The sequence below is a fragment of the Hypomesus nipponensis genome, chromosome 24 (genome assembly GCF_054491055.1).
Source record: "Hypomesus nipponensis isolate SF chromosome 24, ASM5449105v1, whole genome shotgun sequence".
In the NCBI taxonomy this organism is placed as follows: domain Eukaryota; kingdom Metazoa; phylum Chordata; class Actinopteri; order Osmeriformes; family Osmeridae; genus Hypomesus; species Hypomesus nipponensis.
Window position 1 is genome coordinate 2,401,474 of NC_140384.1, and position 24,186 is coordinate 2,425,659.

The 24,186-nt window shown below is 42.0% G+C and overlaps 1 long non-coding RNA gene across 2 annotated transcripts; it reads left to right on the forward strand.

The window, feature by feature from the left end:
* Positions 1-630: 630 nt before the first annotated feature.
* Positions 631-23,202, forward strand: LOC146232685 (uncharacterized). 2 transcript variants are annotated; one of them, XR_014742317.1, is made up of 3 exons: positions 631-1,352; positions 1,442-1,600; positions 23,077-23,202. It is a non-coding gene; the product is annotated as an uncharacterized LOC146232685 (long non-coding RNA). The 2 variants fall into 2 exon arrangements; XR_014742318.1 differs by having other exon boundaries at positions 631-1,309.
* Positions 23,203-24,186: the final 984 nt, after the last annotated feature.

A 24,186-nucleotide genomic window follows, 5' to 3' on the forward strand; every position in this document is an offset into this window, starting at 1 on the left:
TCGTCTAAACTAAAGCACGGTCCACAGGTCAATATAGCTTGAACAGCTAAATGTTTTTAACATTGAATGTTAATTCATTGTGCTTTTAATTCCACCCAAACATCGTAAATTAGTCTCGCCATGGACATTTACACATCAATCGTTATAGGACTGCTATTCAATGCTCCCAATACCACATCTACCGCAGCAATTTCAAACACACAGAATCTCCCAGCATAAAAGCATAAATATGGATAATATACCGAAATTAAAGTTGTACAAAATTTGCAAGGAAAAAAATCGGAGATTCTCCGAGTTTATAGTCACACATTTGCGGAAAAAAAAGTCTGAATTATACTTTTCAATAAGATTCAGCATTAGCAAACTTGGAGAATCTCCGATTTTTTCTCTCTCGCAATTTTACGACTTAAATATTACACCCCCTCCTCCACTCCTCCGGCTCCAATTTTGTTTTTACCTACACTGGCCCTAATACGCTAGCCTGGCTCTGCCCCCCTACGTACTTCCGCTCAATTTTGATTTTGCTTCTGTACTAGGTCTGGCCCATGGCCATCAGGTACGTAAGTCAGATGTCTCGGTTGATATTCTACCGGCTAATCAGCGAACAGAGGGAGTGGATGAGAACGATGATGTTGTGCACTAGTTTGTGTTGTCGTTCTGTAATGGCGGCGGAGAAAGTTGCGAGCAAAGCCATTCGGTCCGTTGTGGCAACACTGCAGAATATCCATAAACTAAAGCCGGAGCAAGAACAAGTTTTCAACAAGTTTTGTTTTGTTGGTGGCCATAATATTGTGGCCCTCCTCTCCACGGGGTTCGGGAACAGTTTGATTTTCCAGCTAAGGCAGCTAGCTCTGTTGCAGTAATGGTGAAGGAATTGGCTAAGGCGAAAGCTAGCAATTGGTTATGGCAGATCAGAGTGGCTTTAGGCAGATCCAATACTTTTAGACTTCAACAGAGTACCCGTCTACAAGGAAGTCGACACTTAATGGAGCGAGGCCAGACTCTCTGTACAAATGAAATGTACGAGAGTCTGGTTAGGACCAGGCTACTAATACCCCGTCATAGAAAGAAGATGGTGCAGTGGTCTCTTATTTTTTTTACATAGTAGGCTATGTGTCTGACTAGGCTAAAGACAAGAGAGGTAGACTACTTTTCAGGAATTCCTGACAAAGACAAGAAACATAACCCCTGGATAAGATACAGAAAAAAAGTTGGAGATACTGTGAAGGGAGGGACACCAAAAGAAGCATGCATGTGACCGACCAGACGGGAGGGTAGAGGTTTTAGACCTTTATGAATAACTCAAACGGTAACTAGAGAGGGGATTAAACCCCCATGGTTTCATTTGAAAGGTACCACAGCATACCAAAGTTAAAGGAAATTGAACTTTAACTTCAAAGTATGACATGCTCTCACTTAAATCCACCTCCTCCCTCAACAGAAACGGAGTGGGGTTGCCTGAGCAGCACAACCACTGGAGGGGAACAACGGTCCATCTCCCTTTTTCTTTCTTTGTTTTTCTTTCTTTTTTTGCTTCTCCCACACGTGAGGCCAGTCAGGCGGCAACGAAGAGACAAACAAACCCGCTAACAAATTGAAGGTATGAATATTTAAAGAGCCATCTGTGTGGTCCCGGTTGGTTTAGCTCGCGTGCCCATCCAAATTCTCGTAGTCAGTGGCGGAACCAGATTTTTATATATGGGGTCTAGCCATATGGAGCTAGAAAGCTGACAAAAGTTTCAGAATTTGAATATGAAACATCTGAAATATTTGCGTGTCGAATTTCATAAAACTGAAATATTTTGCTGTTGAATATATAATATCTGAATTATTTGTATGCCAAATTTAATAAAACGGAATTCTTTTGATCCAAAAATACAAATTTCTAAAATTCTGATTGCAGGAATTCAGTTTGTTGAAATTCAGATTCAGATTTTGTCTGAACTAGGCCAAAGGTGAAACAGCTTGCCTTCACAGGGAAAAGTAGACGATTTCAGAACGTCCGAATATAGACATTCTCTGACCGAATTTTACCCCAGAACAAAAGCTAAGAGTTGCTCGTTGGAGGAAGAGTATGGAGCAAGTGCTTATGAAACTTGTAAAAACTTGTGTCTTCTCCTCTGCCAAAATCGGCATTTACTGTTACCAAGTGAGTCGAGATAGAGTCAGAGGGCGGCGGAGACCGATGGAAAACGCGGAACAACTGGCAAAGCTATAGCCTATATATTTATGTTCCGTTGTTCTCTTTTCTGTTTTGGAGTTCTTTTAAGAGCTTGATGGCATCAACATCCAGCCTGATATAAAATCATGAACTTCAATAGTGTCTCTTAATTATAATACCCATACAGAAAATCCAGGTTGAATCAAGTCACGCTAGCTAGCTACTGTATTACTAATAGCCAATTTTAGATGGTCAAGCATATTTTTAATTGTCTCCTTATTCCTATCAAAGTCAATGTTCAGCCTATAGGCTATGTTCATTTCCTAAGTGACATTTCAGATCGGTTATGGATAGTGAAATATTTGCTGTCTGAGAGATCGGACATAGTATTTAACAGCATAGATATAAGGAGTTATCTATAATTAACAGGATATATCTGTAGTGCGGCCGGGTGTGATTGGATTCATTGTCCACACGTCGTCTGGAAGTCAGTTTCGATCAAATGGCAACGATCTCCATACTAGATCTTGCCGACGTATCTTCTACACATCGGGACGTATGTGTGCTATCCCAGATACTTGTGTGTGATGTGGGTATTCCTCCAACTAGCAACTCAGTTTGTTCTGAGGTAAAGTTCGGTCGTTCTGAAATCGTCTACTTTTGCCTGTGAAAGCAAGCTGTTTCACCTTTGGCCTAGTTCAGACAAAATCTGAATCTGAATTTCAGCAATCTGAATTTCAAGAATCTGAATTTCAGCAATCTGAATTTCAAGAATTTGAATTACTGCAATCTGAATTTTAGAAATGTGTATTTTTGGATCACAATAATTCCGTTTTATTAAATTTGGCATACAAATAATTCAGATATTATATATTCAACAGCAAAATATTTCAGTTTTATGAAATTCGACACACAAATATTTCAGATCTTTCATATTCAAATTCAGATACTTTTGTCAGCTTTCTAGCTCCATATAGCCAAGGGGTGGCCAGGGGTACTTCAGGGGGTCCACAGACCAAGACTGAAAATGTTTGTGTAACCTTAGCCTGGCATCTAAACAGTGTAAATTATTCATATGATTGCTGAGAGAAATTCAAATTCACTTAAGCCTGAGTTCCTCAGTGTGGCCTAGTATGGTCGACTAGGGTTACTTTAATCAAATTCTACATTTACTATGAAAAGACTGTGTCTCTACATCTGAATTGCAACTCATTTCTTTCTTATACACACTGAACTGTACTCACAAACTGGAGAGACTTTGATCACTCACTTTCATGAATATATCAGGGTCTAACCAGGTTAGAGGTTACTTAAACATAACTATTAGTGTATACTCACACAAAAAATGCCACAGCCATCAAAACAAGAACACTCGTGAATCAACAACAAACATTTTAAAGTGAGGCTTAATTGGAAGGCTTACATGTGTGGCCTAAAAACACAAGGTAAACTTGGCATGTGACTGACTGCCTATGCTCTAACCTGGTGCCTGTAGCCTTGGGTAGGGAGCTGCTCTGAGGTCTTGGGCTGATGCAAGGACTGGGGTCTAATTCCACCTGATCCTGTTTGCTTAGATTTTTGAAGAAGTCTGCAGTCTCACCCTTTCTTTTAATGTTTGAAGTGAGCAAAAATAACATGTAGGCCTACACATCCAAATGCCCACATTTGAGTCCAATCTCAATCTTAAACATATCCCCATTATTATCTTCAATCAACTACCAGCCTTTAAGTTACTAGATCATGGCTAGCCCTACTCTGAAATACATATTTCAAACAGGCATTATACAATAGCAAACAGGGTAGCTATCTGACTGAAGTGTGTCTTTTGTAACATTAATAGATTGATAAGGCATTTCATCAAGGAATCTTAGCAGTTAAAGTAAAAAAATTGTGTAGCGACCCAAACAGAAAGACGTGTGTAAGTTATATGTTTGGCTGTTAGTTGGTGGTTTACCAGTAGTGTTCGCTGTCTACCAATCACGGGAATGCCCGAAATCTTCGGATGCTGGGCATCCTGGTGGTTGGCGGATGGGCATGGAGGGGGGTTGGGCAGGGGATGGAGCATGGAAGTTAAGACCAGGTTTAGTGTCTGTTCTTTCTGTTAAGTCTGGGTATCACAACAGACGGTCACTATTTCACTATTTACACTACCTTTCATTTATTTAGCGGGTTAAGGCCAAACAGCTGTTTGGCTTACTAGTAGCCTGTGTACTGTGTGGTTAATAAACTTCATTTTTGCCTGGACGATTGTTCCTTTCTGACCTAGTCAGGTCATTACAGTAGATTTCAAATGGCTAAATGATACTGTTGTTGTTTTAAAAGTGTGCTGTATAAATGAAAATTACATTTTGGGGTGGCACCTGGGGTGGCCAGTCCGATATCAGGGGGGTCCAGTGCCACCCTAGCCACCCCTCTGGCTCTGCAACTGCGAAGTGCATGCTCATGTGCACCAGCACCACTGCCACACAAGGAGCACACACACTGTTACTATGAGTGAGGTTAGCTGGAGAAAAGCTGAAGGGAAACATAGGGATCTGTCATAGGAAGGAGCAGCTAAGAGCTCCCCAGTCAGCCATACTGCAATCCTCCATGCATAATACATCAGCCTCCAGCAGGTTTGGCACATTGGCTTCGCAAGGCACATTCACGTGACTTCACCCAGAGCATAATCACAAGATGATTGAACAGTGTGAATAGAAACTGGTCAATGAAAATCAAAGTTTTATTGAGACACATTGATATTGCTGTCAAAGTCTCACTCAACTGGAGTGTGTCCTGCCAGATCATACTGTACTAATGGGGGATTTCACTGAGAAGCGCAGTTTTTAGGAAAGAGTGGATGCGCTGTTTGATCAGGGCTGTCGTTGAGGGGTGAAAGGTGATGACAATTCTAGAGGCCCACAGCTCGGGGGGGGGGGGGGGATTCTTACTAAAAGTGTACGTACGCCCAAAAGCCTAAAATGACGTACGCACACAAAAATTGAGATTTATAAAACCGTGCACGCACAACAGTACGCAATGTTCCCTTTATAAATCACAGATTACCCACAAGTGTGCGTACGTGAATCAGCATTGTACCCCGCCCTGAACACGCCCATTTTTAACCATAAATAGTCAATGCAAATGTAGGGGGGTAAATATTGTCCAAACAACCAGAACTAATTCCCCTATGGTTTGAAGGAAGATGGGAAACTGAACAGTGTATTAGCATGAAGCAAATAATGCCAATACCAATAGAATTCCAGGTATTTGACTCTATGAGTTAAATCAGAGCAAGAATGGTCAAAGTATGGTTAAATGAAATACGCATTTAATAACTTTGCAAATGAATGAAATCAATTACAAGGCAAACATGTTACAATATGAAAGTTTTCAATCTTACCTACTCTACCATGATCATTGTAAATCAGAGAGAAAACAAGAGGTGAGGAAGGAGTAGGACAGTAGGACAAGGCAGAACTGAGGAGAAGGTCTCAGGAGATGAAGAATCCAAAGAACAATGCATTACAATTCCCTTTATACACAAGAACAACCAATCAGACCACATCTTGAATGGGGTGTGAGAGCCATCAAGTTGAGACCGTCCAGAAACTCCAGACTTTAGCATATGAGAGGTGGGGGCAGGTTTGACACCCAGCCTTACAATCCTCCCTCTTGGACACAAAAGCACATGAAAAGCTGCTGTGTTCATCCTGTGATAACCTGCACCCATAGGAAAAGGAACTTGATTGCAGACAGGTCAGCATTGAGATTCTAATGGTCATGGCTATTGCTCAGAGGATCACTTTTGGATCATGGCTAGTGCTCAGAGGACCAATTTTGGATCATGGCTATTGCTCAGAGGATCACTTGGAAGAACCTTTGTATTGGCATGCAGACGTGCCCTTGGTTAGCATATTCCTGCTACTTACGTTCTTGTCCTGTTACAGCAGAACACAATTGGAGCACAGCACTTGGTTAACAATGAAAATGGTAAAGTTTGGAGTGGTCTGGGGTCTGAGTGAGTCGGATTGGATACAAATGGAAATTAGTGAGACAGTGTCCTAAAACTCAAATGGAAAAAATAGGTGAACAACAGTCCTCCCTTTTGATAGATGAGAGGTACACAAACATATCATCTAACAGATGAAAATGGCAATTAAAACAAAAGCGTTCTTGGGTCCAAAATAAACAAAACGCAAATTACACAGCAATCATAAAATAAAATACAAGTTATACCAATCTACATTTACAGGTCAGGAACCAATGTGAGTTTAGCTAAAACCTAGAACATTTACCACCAACTCTATAAAACACACAAAGGTACATACTGATCCATAATACCCAATACTCATCCACACAAACCAACATAGGAACTAATGGATGGACAAACCATATGCACTATGCATATGCAGCTAAAGGAACTGGAGCAGCAACAAATAAACTGTCCCGAACGAATCTTTGAACTACAACAAAGACTAAACACAGGGGTAATACAGTAGGAATGTAGCAATATCACAATTTGGACCTGAATTAAGTAAATGTAAAAGATAGTTGGAATTGCATGTAATCACATTAAAAAGTTTAAGATTTGGTTGTCTTGATAAAGGCTCAGCTTATGCTGCATGAAAAATGGGGGAGGCCTATACCCTTTCCCAGATCCCAACATTTGGACTCAGTGTGACCACTTCTTAGACAAGCACGACAAAATCTAACTTTGTTGTTAGCATAAAACAAGCGTGTGGGTGGAATAGGCATATTTCTGCCAAGATCCCAACATCGCATTTCGGTGTGTCTTTGTCTTTTACAGAAGTTACACTGTATATGATGGGGCTGCTGGGGCTTGGGTTTTGCCTCTGTCGCCATTTTTATGGCAGCAATGCGTGGCGGATCAGGAGCACGACGGTTCTTTGTAGAACGCGGTTTGGGAATTTGCGCACCAATTCCACTCTCTGTGTCTGAACACTCATTAGTAGAATGTGAGCCAGCATGGCTGGTCTCTTCACTGGTTTTATTAGCGGTGTGTTGCCTTGTGGCACTAAAAGGTGTCGCTGCTTTGAGGACAGAGTTGAGAAGACATTTGCCAATTAAATGTACAGTAATCTTCAATGTTTGTTTCTTTTCTGCTTTCTTTTTATGGACTCCTACAGTTCGCCAATGTTCAATTATTTCAGCTAGCGTAAAATCAATTTTAAGACCGTTCTTGTCTTTCTTGCTCAATTGAGATAACGTTCGGTTAACGCTAACTTCTTCCCATAGGTTAAGTAATTTGTTAACTTCAGTTTCCCATTCCATTTTTGTTCATTTCATGCAGGAGCTAATATCAGAAACTAGTAATAGGCTTCTACCAACAGAACCAGGTGGAACACAATTAATGTACATTTGTAAATGCTTACTCACCGCACCATGGTTTGAAACGCCGGTTTGCCTAACTGTAACTGAATTGCTCGAAACATATCACGTCGTCGGGGTCACCAAAACTGTAGGGGGGTAAATATTGTCCAAACAACCAGAACTAATTCCCCTATGGTTTGAAGGAAGATGGGAAACTGAACAGTGTATTAGCATGAAGCAAATAATGCCAATACCAATAGAATTCCAGGTATTTGACTCTATGAGTTAAATCAGAGCAAGAATGGTCAAAGTATGGTTAAATGAAATACGCATTTAATAACTTTGCAAATGAATGAAATCAATTACAAGGCAAACATGTTACAATATGAAAGTTTTCAATCTTACCTACTCTACCATGATCATTGTAAATCAGAGAGAAAACAAGAGGTGAGGAAGGAGTAGGACAGTAGGACAAGGCAGAACTGAGGAGAAGGTCTCAGGAGATGAAGAATCCAAAGAACAATGCATTACAATTCCCTTTATACACAAGAACAACCAATCAGACCACATCTTGAATGGGGTGTGAGAGCCATCAAGTTGAGACCGTCCAGAAACTCCAGACTTTAGCATATGAGAGGTGGGGGCAGGTTTGACACCCAGCCTTACACAAAGCACCTCATGAATGCTAATCTAGTATCTCATCATGACCCTGGCATACGATTGTTTTTACGGTGAATCATAGCGCATGACAACTTCTCAGACACTGTTAGCCTATTGGTGGAGCCCGAAAACTCTGAAAATGATGTGGCCGGTAGATCACCAATAAAAAAAAAAACTGCAAGTGGCGTCAACTGTGCCAGTGATACTGCGAGTCGAGATAGAATTTGAAAACAAAAGCGTTTTGTTATGAACAGTAATCTACTATGATAACGAGGACGTAGAGTGTAGCGATTGCATGGGAGCTTAACGACTGTATTTCCAGTTTTTGACATATGAGGATATTTGCACAGTATTAAATAAATGTATTTAGTTATACACTGTGTTCTGCAGTTATCTAAAGGTAGGATATGTGATGTTATCCTGTATTCCATGCAGTCGGGAAATCTCCCCCTCCTGAACTCCCGTAGTGGACAATCTGATGGTGAAGAAGCGCTGAATTTTTATTTAAAATTTGAGTTGGATTGTACAAGGTGTTTATGGAACAAGAATCACTACAAGCACAAATAACACTGCTGGATGTAATATTCATGATAATCAAGATTGAATGAAAAAAACGTGTGTGAGGAAAACAAAATATATGGGCTAAATATTACGAGTAATGTTCTTCCCACATTCAATTTCTGCAGTCTGACTACAGTACGGTCATCTGCGTCGCCAATTCCAAATCAAATCAAATCAAATTTATTTGTATAGCCCTTTTTACACGCAAGCATGTCACAGAGGGCTTCACATACGCCCATAGAACTGCCCCTCAACCAACCTAAACCCTCAAGGAAGACAAGGAAAAACTCCCAGAAAAACTCCCAACGGGAGAAAAAATTGAAGAAACCTTGGGAGGAGCAATTCAGAGAGGGATCCCCTCCTCCAGAGACGGTTGGTAAGAGAATTCCAACTGTTTTCAAAATGTGCGTAGGCCTACGGGAGGGTCAGAGTTTGTGTGGAAGACCGCACATTCTCCCGTCAAGTTTGTTTTTTATAAATCGCAACCTTTGCGTGGAAAGTGGCGTACGCACATTTTCAGCCCCGTTTTGTGAGTACGCAAGCTTTTTTTCCAAGCAATTTTTTTTCGAAGAAAGGTCAGAGTGTGTGACCCACTGTCGTTTGCGACAACTTTACTGCATACAAAAACAAAGTGAAGAATTTACTTTTAACCGTTGGGCTGTCTCAGACCCCCCACATTGCGAGGGTTAAAAGAAAATTATTTTTATTTGATATTGTATTGGGTAAAATTGGGTAAACACAACAATGGTTCGTTATTAACCTTTGGGTCATGTGACCCGAAGGCAGCACAAGGGTTAAGCTAGCTGCACAGGCATCCTGTGGTTCACGAGAAATAGTATAGCTCGCCTCTACGGTGTTTATTTTAGGACATCCTCAGATCTCAGACTCAATTGTCAGACTCAAACGAAAAGGCGTCAAGTCTCAGACCAAAAGTCGTCAGACTCAGGCGAAATGGCTTCAGTCTCAGAAAAACCTCTGTCATTCTCAGACAAAACCCTCTCAAACCAAACGCCATCATTCTCAGACAAAACGTTCTCAAACCAAACGCCATCATTCTCAGACAAAACCCTCTCAAACCAAACGCCATCATTCTCAGACAAAACGCTCTCAAACCAAACGCCATCATTCTAAGACAAAACGTTCTCAAACCAAACGCCATCATTCTCAGACAAAACGCTCTCAAACCAAACGCCATCATTCTAAGACAAAACGTTCTCAAACCAAACGCCATCATTCTCAGACAAAACGCTCTCAAACCAAACGCCATCATTCTAAGACAAAACGTTCTCAAACCAAACGCCATCATTCTCAGACAAAACGCTCTCAAACCAAACGCCATCATTGTAAGACAAAACGTTCTCAAACCAAACGCCATCATTCTCAGACAAACCCCTCTCAAACCAAACACCATCATTCTCAGACAAAACGCTCTCAAACCAAACGCCATCATTCTAAGACAAAACGCTCTCAAACCAAACGCCATCATTCTCAGACAAAACGCTCTCAAACCAAACGCCATCATTCTAAGACAAAACGTTCTCAAACCAAACGCCATCATTCTCTGAAAAAACGCTCTCAAACCAAACGCCATCATTCTAAGACAAAACTTTCTCAAACCAAACGCCATCATTCTCAGACAAAACGCCCTCAAACTAAACTTTGTCAAAAAATTTTTTGTCAAGGTTAGCTAGATGGGGAGCTGCTTACTAGCTTTCTGAATTAGCTAAAGTATCTTTTAAAGTGAATACCATGGTGTTGTTTCTGTTAAATGGTACAGCAAGAAAACTTACTTTTGATATAGCTAATACAAAATAGTTGCAAGCTAGTTCACTCATGTAACGTAAACCCATGTGTAGTCCTCCGGTTGCCATGGATACTGCAAACAAACTCCACCATGTCCTAAAATGAACACATGGGCTGTGTCTACTACCGCGCACTTTACGAAGTACACTGCAATACAGTGCACTGCAAATCAGTGCACTTACATATTCAGTGCACTCCGTCACTGATAAGTGCTGTCTCAAATGGAACAGTTGCGTTAAACACTTGGCGGAAGTGACGGATGCAAATCTGCTCGCGACACCCGCGAAACCTTCCTAAATGAACGTGCTTCTCCACCCCAAGTGGAAAAAGCTGCCGAAAGGGCTTCTCCTCTTCCGCTACGTAGCCAAGATGGCGCCCGTTTAGGGCGAGTAGTGTCCATCGTTGTACACTGTTTTTTTTTACCGTTTGCAGTGCGCCATCCGGGTACTTTCAGTGCACTGAATTCTGCTTGTTTTGTGAGTGATGCGCCCTAAGCACTGAAAGTCAGTGCTCGAAATGCACAAGTGCGCGGTAGTAGACAGCTCTAGTGTTCATTTTAGGACATCCTCAGACTCAGACAAAACAACGTCAAACTAAACGGCATCAGAAAACCCTTGTGTGCCGCGTCATAGACATAATAAAGAATAGACGCCGCATCGAACGCTACTGCCTACTGGCGCTGACGAGACGTGGGGCCACCATCTTGGAAAGGTCCGATCGCTCCACTCAGTCAGAGAATGTCTAATATGGAGAGAACTGCCACTCTCGGGAAACTTCCGGGTTCTGAACTGGTTGAATTTCCATCTGAGGGCGCTAACGAGCGAGTGCAGAATGAATGGAAGTCTATGGAGCGGTACCCCTCAAAATCCACTTTTCTCAGGATAAAATTTTTTGTCTAGAAATTTGAATTCGAAAGGAGAGGCAAAAAAAAATTAACACTGCTGGCTGTTAGATTGTTTTAAAGTCGCTTTTCTGTTCTAAAAAGCTTTTGAAAATGTCATTGACGTCATACACATCGTACGACCAGAGCCACTGCTTGACGGCAAGCTCTGGTCACTTACTTTTTTTTCTCAGGGCATCGACAACACAGACATATAATCAATTTTGAACATGCACAAACTACAATCAAATCTGAGATTTTTCAACGACAATCAGGCGAAAGAGACAAATTTAGCCGTTTAGCTCCATAGACTCCAATTCAACATGCACTCGCTCGCGATCACCCCCAGTGGAACTCTGGTGGAACTGCAGCCAAATTCGGTACAATGGGGTTTAATAGAGAGTAGCAAGGCTATCCTTAAACAGGCTCTGGTGGTAGGGTGGGGGTGCCGCCGTCAGTGGAGGGGGTAGTTTGTGTGATAGCCTAATGAAGGGAGTCTGGGGGTTTTGAATGGAAGGGAGAAAACAGGACAGAGTAACACACGGCGGATATCGCTATAAAAAAATGTATATTTTTAGCAAAATACATATATATATTTTTTTTTTCGTTTTTGTTTACAACGTAGTTAAGGCGGCATGCCTGTGTTGCTTAGGTGGCCGCCTTAACTATAAAGTGCTGCGGGAAACCCTGAGCGCCTTTCTCCGTAAATTGCGAGCATTGAAACGCGCAATTGAATGGGCCTCCTCTCTTTCTATCATGGATCAACCACCAAAGTCAAAACAGCGAAAACAAAGATTTAGTGATAACAAAATTGATGTGCTTGTTCATGAGGATGAGCATGGCTGCTTAATCTGTAACACGTAATGATTGTGTTTACTCAACTGAAAAAGTGTGATCCTTGTGGCAAAAATCATTTCAGATCGTCACCTCGCCCTTTTCTTTGTCTTTCTTGGATTACTGCTGTCATTTCACTAGGAGGCATATGCAAGGGAACCCACGCGTATCCAGCTTTAAACCTGCTTTTAAGAGCCGCAGAATGTTCACCGCAAAATAGAGGCGCACTTTCACGGGCAGTTTTTGTACATCCCGCATTTTACGTATCCCCTCCCATCTCTTTATGGGAAACTTCCACTTTCCCCTTGACCCTCCCATGAATGCATATGCATGACACGGAAAAGCGCAATTTGCCATTTTCAGTTCCCGCGAAAGGCTTTTACCTCAGTGCGGCATGTTTGTACATAGCTGAAGTGGGCGCAAAAGCGTCAGTACATGAGGCCCTAAGTGTTTACATTTCCCTTATCTTTTAGCCGACATAATCAATGCAGGCAGATGTTTAGCAAGTTATTCATACTAAATCAGTTGTCCTTCCTCCTGCCTGGTATCAGGCCCAACAGATGCAGCTTCAGGCTCAGCAGGCCTGACTCCCCACACCTCAATGAACCAGCCCAACTCCCAACCGAACAAGCAGATGAACAGCATTGTGTTAAATTACATGTCAGTTGGCATAATTGCAGGGGGTTCGTGGGAATTTATTTTTAGAATACTTTAAAATAAAGAAAAACTCAAATAATTTTCAATGATAAGAATTCATACACTGTAATTATTCTTTTCAAACAATTATTTTATTAAACAAAAACAGCTTATTGTCTGTGTTGGATAATGGTCAGTTTTAAGCATTGAGTGAGTCAGTCTGTAAAAGTGACAGTCAATCTTAAAACAATAGAATAGAATTACACCTGAACTGTAAAAGATTTCTGATAGAGGGGTACCAGTCTTGCACGAAATAGTCAATTTCGCTGTTTGCAGACTGCAGAATGTTGCATGCATGTCAGCATAGTGTTTGATTTTCAAAGCTCATTGTCCATAAAGATAGTACAGTAAGTATTGGACTAAGAGTTGCAAACCTGTAAAGGTAAAGTTATTTAAAGCTTTGAATTGATCTAATGGGTTCTGAAAGTGTGGTAACAGCAATTGTGCAGAGTTTGGGTGGCCTGTGGTGGAGGGGTGGTGGACCCAGAGGGATATATTTTTGCGGGGCCCTAAATCTGTGGCAGTGCCCCTGTGTGTGTATACCAGATAAGCTTCTCCAGTACAGCTTTCCACTAGATGTTTAGCATACTCTAGTGTCTACTGTACACGAGGTGCGGTCATTCATCACACTAACAGAGATCATCCATTGGGAGCACGGTGACCATCAAATGTCTGTTCTCAGCACTCCAGAGATCCATTCTCTCTCCAGTATTCCAACATCCCCCTTTGGTCAGGCATATTCATCACTGCCGGAGGGTGGCAAAAATTATTTGACACATGCAAACATCGAGAAGGGTCTAGGTAGAGAAAGAAGTCACTATAACCGTGAGTCCCTCCTCGCTCCCTCCCCTCAGCCCTCCATAAAACAGACTAGTGATGGGAAAGCCTACAAACAACAGTAAAGACTGGGTCGTGACATAAAACAGGCATGGGAAAGAAAAGATGGAACGAATGCTTGGTAATCTGCAGGAGCAGGTTTGTTTACACACAGGCACATGTGGAGTGCAGTTTATGAAAACAAGACAAGGTTTCTTGCAAGACTAGCGAGGTATGTACAAACATGCCGCGAGGTATGTACAAACATGCCGCACTGAGATAAAAGCGCAGTCTGCCTGTCGCGGGAACTGAAAATGGCAAATTGCGCTTTTCCCTGTCATGCATATGCATTCACGGGAGGGTCAAGGGGAAAATGGGAGTTTCCCATAAACAGATGGGAGGGGATGCGTAAAGTGCTCCTAATTATGTCTTCCGCTGCAAACTCCTGTGAAAGCGCACCTCTATTTTGAAGTGAAAACAGCAAAAGTTTACTCCTTGACAGGTCCGCAAACGCCTATGTAAACCAAGATTTGTTAACCGAGACCGTAGGTGGTCTATCTCGTTCTTACACACAGGACAAATATGTTGGTTTGACAATCAACAATCAGAAAAAAAAAAAAAAAAAAGTTTACATTTTGAGAATTGATCGGATACCGTTTTTATCGGGGTGAACAAATGGTTGGCCAGTCGGCATAGTGTAGTTGGGTGTTAAGTGAATAGCCCACAACTAACGTAGTCTAATCTTTATAACATGTTTGTTTATCCAAACATCATATATGGTGAATTAAATCTTTGTTTTCAACGAGGTCGGCCAGCCTGGCCATGTAGGCTATGTTGTCCATGACAGCAAGGATGGATGTAAGGCTACATAATCGAATACAAAGCGTTAAAAACGATTAGCCAATGGTGTGTCAAATACCGCCTACCTATTTTGATTGACATATCTAATTAACATATTGAGATGAAGAAATACAGGAATGAATGAATGAATAAACAAATACATAAATGAATACACAAATTAATGAATAAATGAATACACAAATAAATACATATAAATTATAAGGTAATATTGATTGACAATTGTGCATTCATTAATACATGTATTCATTTATTGCATGGATGTGAACATTTATTCATTCATTTGTCAATATGGCAGGTTTGGTCCTCCATATTACAGATTAAGCAGCTATGTAATATTACAGTTACTGGAAGAAATCAAAGATTACATCGAATCTCCGACTCAGCGTTCACATTCTATGCCAGAAGTTGTCAAACTCTTCGCTACATTACAAATATTGGCATCAGGATAATTTCAAACAGTCATTGCTGTATTGACTTTGGTGGCTGATCCATGATAGAAAAACAGAAGGAAGCCCATTCAATTGCGCGTTTAAATGCTCGCAATGTACGGTATAGTGGGCGGAGAAATGCGCTGATTACCCGATGACCTGCAGGCTTCGTAAATACGACGTAAACGGAAGTATCACAGCGTGTGCAATCTGCGGGTTGGCCATGGCACCCTTTAACGCTACGTTTGCAAATGTTATATACGTACATGAGGCCCTGAGTGTCATTAGCTCAGCTTGGTGTGATGTCTGGTATACACTATTGTTGGAAGTTTAGTCCGCACAAACTAACACACACACACACACACACACTTACACACATAAACACCCATCACCAGCCCGCCAAGGCTGGACAAATGGCTGAACCATTACAAAAGCAGACAAAAACAAGTAACTAGAATACAAGGCTACTATTAATATAAACTAAGCCACCACGACTCTAGACAAACCATTGTCAAAGTAAAAGAGTACATGCATATTACTGTATAGATGACCTTCATGACATTGATAGGCCCGTTCTACAATAATTTATCATCATACAGTTATCGTTCAGTCTACACATTACTGCAAGTTTTCATGGAACTTATTACTATTCTAACCTTCTTCAAGGATAAAGCTATCCTGTAACTCTCCAGCGAGGAATAGCATGAAGGTTTCCATTTAAATATAACCTTCGTAGTCTAACAATAAAGACATACAAAATATGACAGATGGATCTGCCTGCATTCCTGGTGCGAAGGTTAGTTGCCGTTTAATGATCACGGGGAGCGATTGGATGGTACAGAGGTGGGAAAAGAAGAGTAGGATGAAGTAGGATGGCCAAGGAGAAGGGAAGGTAAATGAAAAGTTCAGCACGTGCTCTGAAGGAGACAGCGGCAGATGGAGTCAAGACACAGGGGCGTGAGAGATAAGGAGAGTAGAAAACAATTAGATAGTGTTTTGTCTCTGTTTGGGGGGATGGGGGGGGGTCCGTGAGAGGGGTTTCTCAGATCAAGTGTAGGCAGATAATAGGATTGGTGGAATGTTTAATTAGATCAGCCTTCTGTCATGCTGCCGAATCACCGAGCCATCAATGTCAACACTGCCACCTCCCAACTCTAGCTGACTCTGTCTTCCTAACAAGCCTCAGGCATGCTTTCCCAACTCTCCCAACTGACAGCATACTTTCCACATTGTCATTTACTTGGATTCTATACCTAAATATGAAATACGTCAAACCTCTTGAATATATTTCCTTTTTTTATACCACAAATCTTAAAGACACTAAAATGTTAGCCATCTCTATCTTGCTCTACTTTTTGCTGGGGTTTGACAGGAGCATCAAGCAGTGTTCCCATTAGTGAATGGTGAATTCCTTTTCCCCCGTTCGGCAGCCAAGAAAAAATGCATCATTTTAACCTAAAAATCTTGGCAAGACTGACCGACAGACATACTGGCGGGCAGAGTGAGGGACGGAAGGTTCTGGCAGGAAAAGCAAGCTTGATTGGATGGGAGCAGGCTGGAACCACTGCGACTCAAATGGCCACTTCTACACCCATGTATGCTAAGTTGACAGAACAGGGGCTCAGGTTGAGGAAGTAAGGAGAGAGCGAGAGGGTGATTGAAAAAAAGAAAAGGAGAGAGAAGGTGATCGAGAGAGAGAGATCGAGAGAGAGATCGAGAGAGAGAGATCGAGAGAGAGATCGAGAGAGAGATCGAGAGAGAGATCGAGAGAGAGAGATCGAGAGAGAGATCGAGAGAGAGATCGAGAGAGAGGTCGAGAGATCGAGAGAGATCGAGAGAGAGATCGAGAGAGAGATCGAGAGAGAGATCGAGAGAGAGGTCGAGAGAGAGGTCGAGAGAGAGGTCGAGAGAGATCGAGAGGGAGATCGAGAGGGAGATCGAGAGGGAGATCGAGAGGGAGATCGAGAGGGAGATCGAGAGGGAGATCGAGAGGGAGATCGAGAGGGAGATCGAGAGGGAGATCGAGAGGGAGATCGAGAGGGAGATCGAGAGGGAGATCGAGAGGCAGGCGGGCAGGCGGGCAGGCGGGCAGGCGGGCAGGCGGGCAGGCGGGCAGGCGGGCGGGCGATGTTGCTTGCTACATATACAAGTGTTCTTCCGCAAAACTGACGAGAGTACATCCTAAATGCTGCTTTTGAATGACAGAACCCAGCTGGGAGTGTATCTTAACCATGCTTGTCCTTGTTCTCAGACTTAGCTTTGATGTGGAAAAGTTTTTCTTTTCCACAAAATGTCTTTTCCATTTGCGCAAAGTCTTGAGGGTGACAGAGAAGAGCACACATGTATGAGGGGAAAAAATGTTGATTGGAAAGAGAAAGATCAGGTGTGTGGGACATAAGGTGGAAAAGAATGAGGGAGAGGAGCAGTGTGACTGCTCCACCTCTGAATCACAAAATGCTCTTGACGAAAACATTTTGCCTCCAAACGACACAGGCAGAACGGTTGGGTGGGATGGGAGGATTCAGGACAGAAGACGATGGATCCCCTAAGTCGATGCCTACGTTCTGTATTGAGACAATCAATACTGGAATGAGTGTGCACTCATGTGTTCTGACATATGGTCCTATGGGTCTATCACATCCTGGGGAGATCATGTCCTCATTTTTGTTTCCTCCTCGTGTCTAAGATGGGAAACAGGAGCAACCATCCATCACTTCAGATTTAGACTAAAGTCACTACAAGTCCCATTTCCAACATGAATCAATCTCCTGAGATTTGCTCTTGGTTTAGTGTGAATACTGGGGGTTTTAGCTTAGGTGTTTCATCTTAATTAGCTAAACTGTAAAATGGGAAACTTGCTTGTGCAGCGAGAGGGTGTGAAAGTGGATGGTTGACTGGGTCTGGGAGGGTATCCACGTGTTTTCACAACTGTTTATGGAGTCCTCATTGGTTGCTGAAGACACATCAAGAGACACAAAGTCATCCTCCTTTGCACTGAGACAACACACATTGGAAGACAGAAATAGCTCTCTGAACTTTTGTTTTTTGTTGTAAGATATAGTTTTACAGGTGCCTTGTCTGATGCCATGTAGTTCTACCGGGCCTTTCAGGATCCATCCCTCAGTGCCAGCGTCATCATGAATAACAGGAGGGCTCTGCCAAGTCCTGTTCTAATTATAGCATCCCCTGTCCTCCCCATACAAGTGAATTTATAGGTCACCTCTAACTGTTCCATAGACATATACAGAATGTATAACCTCTGATAGATACTTATATTATTTATTGGGAGAAATAGAGTTATGTATTTGAACAGTTAAAGGCTGGATCACATGGATTCTGTCTGATGGTTCTATAAATGGAAGATGCTGCATCAAAATGGATTAGTGGGTGGGCGGGCAATTCCCAGGCCAAGCGTAATCAAATATACTTGTTTTGCTGTGCGTAGATCTTAAAATATACTGACGAAAACGTATAGAGGACGCTGTTAAACTAAACTACAAATAAATAAAGTAAAAATAAGAGAATACACTGTAGTGCTTTGTAAAGGTCACCCCTGTTGTTGCATGTCTGGATGTCTCCGACAATCAGTTTGAGACGATAGTAACATAAAAATGCACTTGCGATGAAATATTCTCTTTTATGACTACATTTCAACCCAAGTTGTTGTTGATGCCTTAAATAACTAAGTCTAAAAGATTACATTAATTTGGTCACGAAAACATATACCGTTAATCAACAGATTCCAACTTTGCCAAATTACTCTACACATAAATGAACCTTATAAATAGAATGCAGATATTTCATAAAATGTTAAACAGGTCCTCATCACTTTCACAGTTCTTGAGAACCCATCATCTCTTTATTTTATTTTTTGCTATGTGTCATTTCAATGTCAATATAACACACAAAGAGCACACAATAGTATCAACTATAAATAAACACACCTCCTCAAGGTTTTCCAACCACTGTTGTCAACTTCCCAGAGAACCTGACAGTGACAGAGAAGTCCCAGGTTTAATAAGTGTTGTAATCATCACTATTTAAAACCCCTCAATTATCATGCATCACTTTCCAAAGCAAAACAAAGGGCATCAACAATACCTCAGATGACACAATAATGGAAGCTAAATCTAAAGGGAAATGCATTTAGCCAGAGCCTGCCCAAACTTGTTTCTAGAGAGCTATTGTCCTGTAGGGTTTCATTCCAACCCAAAGCAAGCACATTGGATACAAATATTTAACTAAATTACTGGGATTTGAGCAATAAATGACAATAACTACTGGGTTATGTAGTTTTGATTCAACCCATGTATTGCCTTTGCAAGGTTATGTTTAAACTTCAATCTTTGTGAACTTGATTGTTCTTTGTTCCACAGGGAAATGTGTAGATGCATCAAATGTCAATTAGAAATGCATGGTCAGTTTTTGTTCAATCCAAGATTTTACTGTGACTATCCACCATTTGGTCACCAGATAACTAGAAACAGAAGAGGATTTCAAAGGCCTCTGAAAGCAAAGGGGAGCAGTTCTCAAAGGGGAGGACCCATGTATTAAGTCAGGGACTTGTGTCTGGCCGAGGGATTCACAGAGTGAACACATTAAGCAGTTCTCTCCACACCAGGGAGCACCAGCATCCATAAAGGAAACTCGATTTAGCTTCTCATTTTCACTGATCCGTCACGCCACCTGATGTCACATATGTGCGTCACTGTGTGGGTGGCACTCGGCTGCCTCCCACCCCCCTCCCTTGCCAGTCAGCAGGTGCCCCCTTCGTCACAAGGGTTTAATTACTGTCCTTAACGCCTGGGGACACGAGAGCCATCGCAGGTGCATGTAATTATCCAGACACACCTAGGCTTCCAGGGTTGCTCATATTTACTCGACGATGACTGCTAGAACTAAAGCAGGGAGGGTAACGCTTAACACCAGGGACAACTCTGAGAGTTTCATCTCACCTTTTGATTCTGATCTGACATGATTAATGAACATCTTGTGCGCCCCGTCATTGCATTCCTCCGTGTGGAAAGGCGCGACTGCCTAAGTGAGATCATCAAGTCTATCATCATGTGAGGCTGGGTGAGCTCACTGACTCAGTGACAGGATCTATAACATCCTTCACTGTTCATTTTAAAGATTGCGTTGAAGTGACATTGACATGAATGAGATAAATCAAAGGAAACATGTCAAGGTTGTTCACTTCCCATATGGATGGAAGAAGGAAGGCGGGGGGAGGGGCTAAAGAGATTGAAAGAAAAAATAACTAATGTCTAGATTATTGATCTGCATACCATCATAATTAATGTATTTGTCATTCTTAACATGTTGACGCAAGAACTAAATATGTACTCAGGACCAGCAACATACTATTTAGAAAATAAATAATATACAAAAATACAATGAATAAAAAGAATTAACAGGCAACTAAACTAGAACCTATAAATAAATAACTAAGACACAGGTTTAAAAGCAGTGCATCATATTAGCATATTAAACCAGAGCATAAACCAGAGGAACTTCACGACAAAGCAGCACAACACAATGAGAAACGAGATATACATTTATATGTGTATCTGTCTCTCTGATATCAGTATCTAAGGCAGGGAGTTCATGATTCTTACTACCTCTGGAAAGAAGCTGCATTTTCAGATACATTCAGTAGTCAACTAGGAAGAATGGGTCGTATAAAATGAACACAACACAATTTACCGTACACAATACACAAAAGTTCACTATCTCCACATTGAAAATAACTGTGAAACAAGTAGCCCAGTTGTCAAAATAAGCATAAACAGCATCTCTCTAATAATGCCTGGAATCTGTGTTTGTGTGTGTGTGTGTGTGTGTGTTTGATCTTAGATCGTAGTTTCCCAAGATCAGCTCAAGAACCGGGCATTCTGCAAAGTTCATATTCAGCATGTGTCCTCTTTACTACTTTTTGGCTCTCAACGAAGGCGGTCGCATTTTCTCCCTCTCCTCCCCTGACCTTCCCTGCTTGGCTTCTATTGTATTGTCTAGTCCTGTGTCTTGTGTCTTATACTGAGAGACTCTCTCCGCACCGCTCTCCGAATTAAAAATCATAGATTTGATCAGCTGGTCTCAATGCAATTGACACAATCTTGGGTTTGGGAGAACCTGACTGTCCTGACGGGACGTTTGCAGCTGGCTACTAGATGGATGCGTCGGGTGTCCAGCGGTGCTTTCCGTGGAGGACATTGAAGACATCTACGTATTTGGAACCACGATTACAGGCTTTTGCTGATTGGATTAGGCGCTGCCCTGGCATATCGAAAAATTAAAGAAATGGCTACAGCTGTAAAAAAGCCCCCTAAGGCTGGCCGACATGATTGGACCGACGGAGACTGGTGGAAAAAGGAGTAGACTTGCAAATTGGAATGTGGCTACTCGACCAAACAACCCCAAACGTATCTGCTTTCGGCACCCTAACCAGCACATGCCTTGGCCAAGGCCATTGCTGGAACAACAACTCCCCTGAAGAGCGCTGCAGCGAGACTTCTCTTGCATTCCCTACCCCCTTCCAACAGACACCTGAGGATTGTTGTCTCTGTCTAGGACCTAATTAAGGCTGTCTCCATGGCAATACAATCTGCGAACTGAGAACTGTCTAATTGTGGCCTAGGCAATGGTGACAACCCAGGCCTACTCATACACTAACTTTCACTTGTGGATTGCGTCTCTGTCTTGGGTCATGACCAAGGATGTCTCCATAGCAATACTATCTGCGAACTGAGAATCTGACTGATTGTGGCCGAGGCGAAGGCGCCAACCCAGGCACACTCATACACACCCCTTCCCCCATCCAACGCCTTCGCCTGCTTGATCCCCAGGTGTGGCTGGCGGGTCTGTGACCAGCGCCTAGTATGGCTGCAGGTCCAGATGCTGCTTGTCCATACCCCTCCCCCCCTCCCCGTTGCAAGTCATGTGGTTCTGTAATGTTGTACAATGTATGTGCTTATGTGCTGAGGTGTTTTTTGCCTGTTCCCACACTGTACTCCTCTAGGAGCATAGTCTGGGGGTTGCCTTTTTTTCTCCTCTCTCTCATGTTATGCTGAAAATGTATGCCCGTCCTGTCTACCCCCTTGTCATGTTTGTGTATTAAAAACTGCAAGTGGCAGCTTGGATCTAAGACGGATTTGAGAGACCGCAGATGGAGTACGGCTAGTTAGATCAACTCTTGTATTATTGTTTTTGTAAATTTTATGTAAAGCACTGTGAGCTGCAATTCTTGTATGAAAAGTGCTATATAAATAAAGTCTTACTACTTACTTACTTACTCTTTATAATCCAACAGTGCAGTAATTTGCTTCGTTGCCAGTTTGGCTTGCTCTCTTCCAGTCCCCAGCCCCTTCACTTCGATTGGTCTTCTGGTCTGCTGCAAGTTTGCTACGAATAGACTATCTCGAGAACCGGGCCGTTTGCTAAATTTATATTTTACAGTTGTCCTTTATATAATCACCAATATCATATCACCACTAATGCAATTAACAAAGACATTTGCAATTCAATGAAACTAAGTAGTGAAGAAAATAGGGAAATTCAATTTGTATTCGCTTTTACAACTGATAGGCCTGATCAGCTGCTTTCAAATGGGCTGGCTAGCCAAAAAAACAACATAAACTGAATACACTTTCAGTATAGATCAGTGAATTTTGTTTCATAAATTAATGTGTTCACTGATGTCAAAGCTGCCAGCTTATTCCAAATGTACAAGCCCTGTATGGGGAATTAGGCTCACAATTATGACAACGGGCTCAACTGTCAATTGTGCATGTAATGACTTCTGTTATGAACTAAATGTTTAGATGTTTGTGGTGGTAAGACAATTTAACAAAGAAACAAGCGGAGACGGTTTGTGCAGGGGACCCGAGGCCTAATGCGTCACTAGCAAATCGTCAACACGAGTCAAGGCACACCTTCCTAATAGGGAGGGGTATATAGCAGGGATCCCGGCACTTGATTTGCTAGTGCGACACAGATGCTCTTGGTCTCCTCCGCCTCCCCGGCCTCCACCCTTTGTCTGGTTCTTATTTTTTTTTCTTCCTCAGAGGGAATGCTCTCTTCCCGGATGTCGAGCGGTTGTCTCAGGAGACGGTGTCTCAGTTGGGTGCGGCAAGGAGCCGCTACGAGCACAACCATATGCCAAATCAAATATTACAATAATGTATTGTATCGCATGGAATAAAGTATCAAGTTAACAACACTACTGAGTCCTCCTGCCTGAACAAATATACTACATTTTGATCAACATAACATAAGCAATTTATAACATAGGAAACAGCAGACAAAGGATAGCTACATAATCATTTGCATGAATGTAGGCTACCACAGCATTGGCAATTTGACAAGAATAGATGTGGAGGTTGAACAAGTACTCCAGAGATGACAGAGGATTCCAATGGTGATCTGAGAAATGTAGCCTAGGTACCAAATCCACTGAGAAGAACTGTCATCACCAGCTGCATCACGGGCACTGCACTATCTACCTACAATTCCAGAAATCTGTGTGTCACCGACATCGAGGCTACTGTGCACTATATAATTCCAGGAATCTGTATTTGTATGTTTCACTGACATCTTAATAACCGACTGCACTAGTCTCTCTAAATTTCAGGAATCTCTGTGTGTGTCTCTTGTCAGCGCATTTTTACAATGGGATTTAAGGCAGCGAGTTTTCCGCAATTATCTCGTGAATCAGGCACTCTCCAAATTTCGTATTTTGCAGGTGTCCTTTTTATAATCCAACGGAGAAACAAAAAATACCCTTTTTTGGTAAAACACAGACTTGACATTCAATGTAAAAGTTAACTCTGAATCATCCCAGCCTGTGTGTGAACCCTCTAAAACGGTTATTCATTTCAATTTTAAAGGGAATAGGGTAATGCATCCTCTATAGATGTTTTTGAGTATAAAGCCAACAAAACTAAATTCAAAAAAATACTGACATTTGATATTTCTTGCCTCATTGAAAACCCCCTCATCCTCTGCCAGGAACCTTGGGGTTACCATGGATGACGAGCTCTCTCTCACGGCCCACATTGATGCAGTCTCCCGGTCGTGCAGATTCACCCTCTACAACATCCGGAAGATCAGGACATACCTGTCTGAACACTCCACCCAGCTGCTTGTCCAAGCACTTGTACTCTCCAAGTTGGACT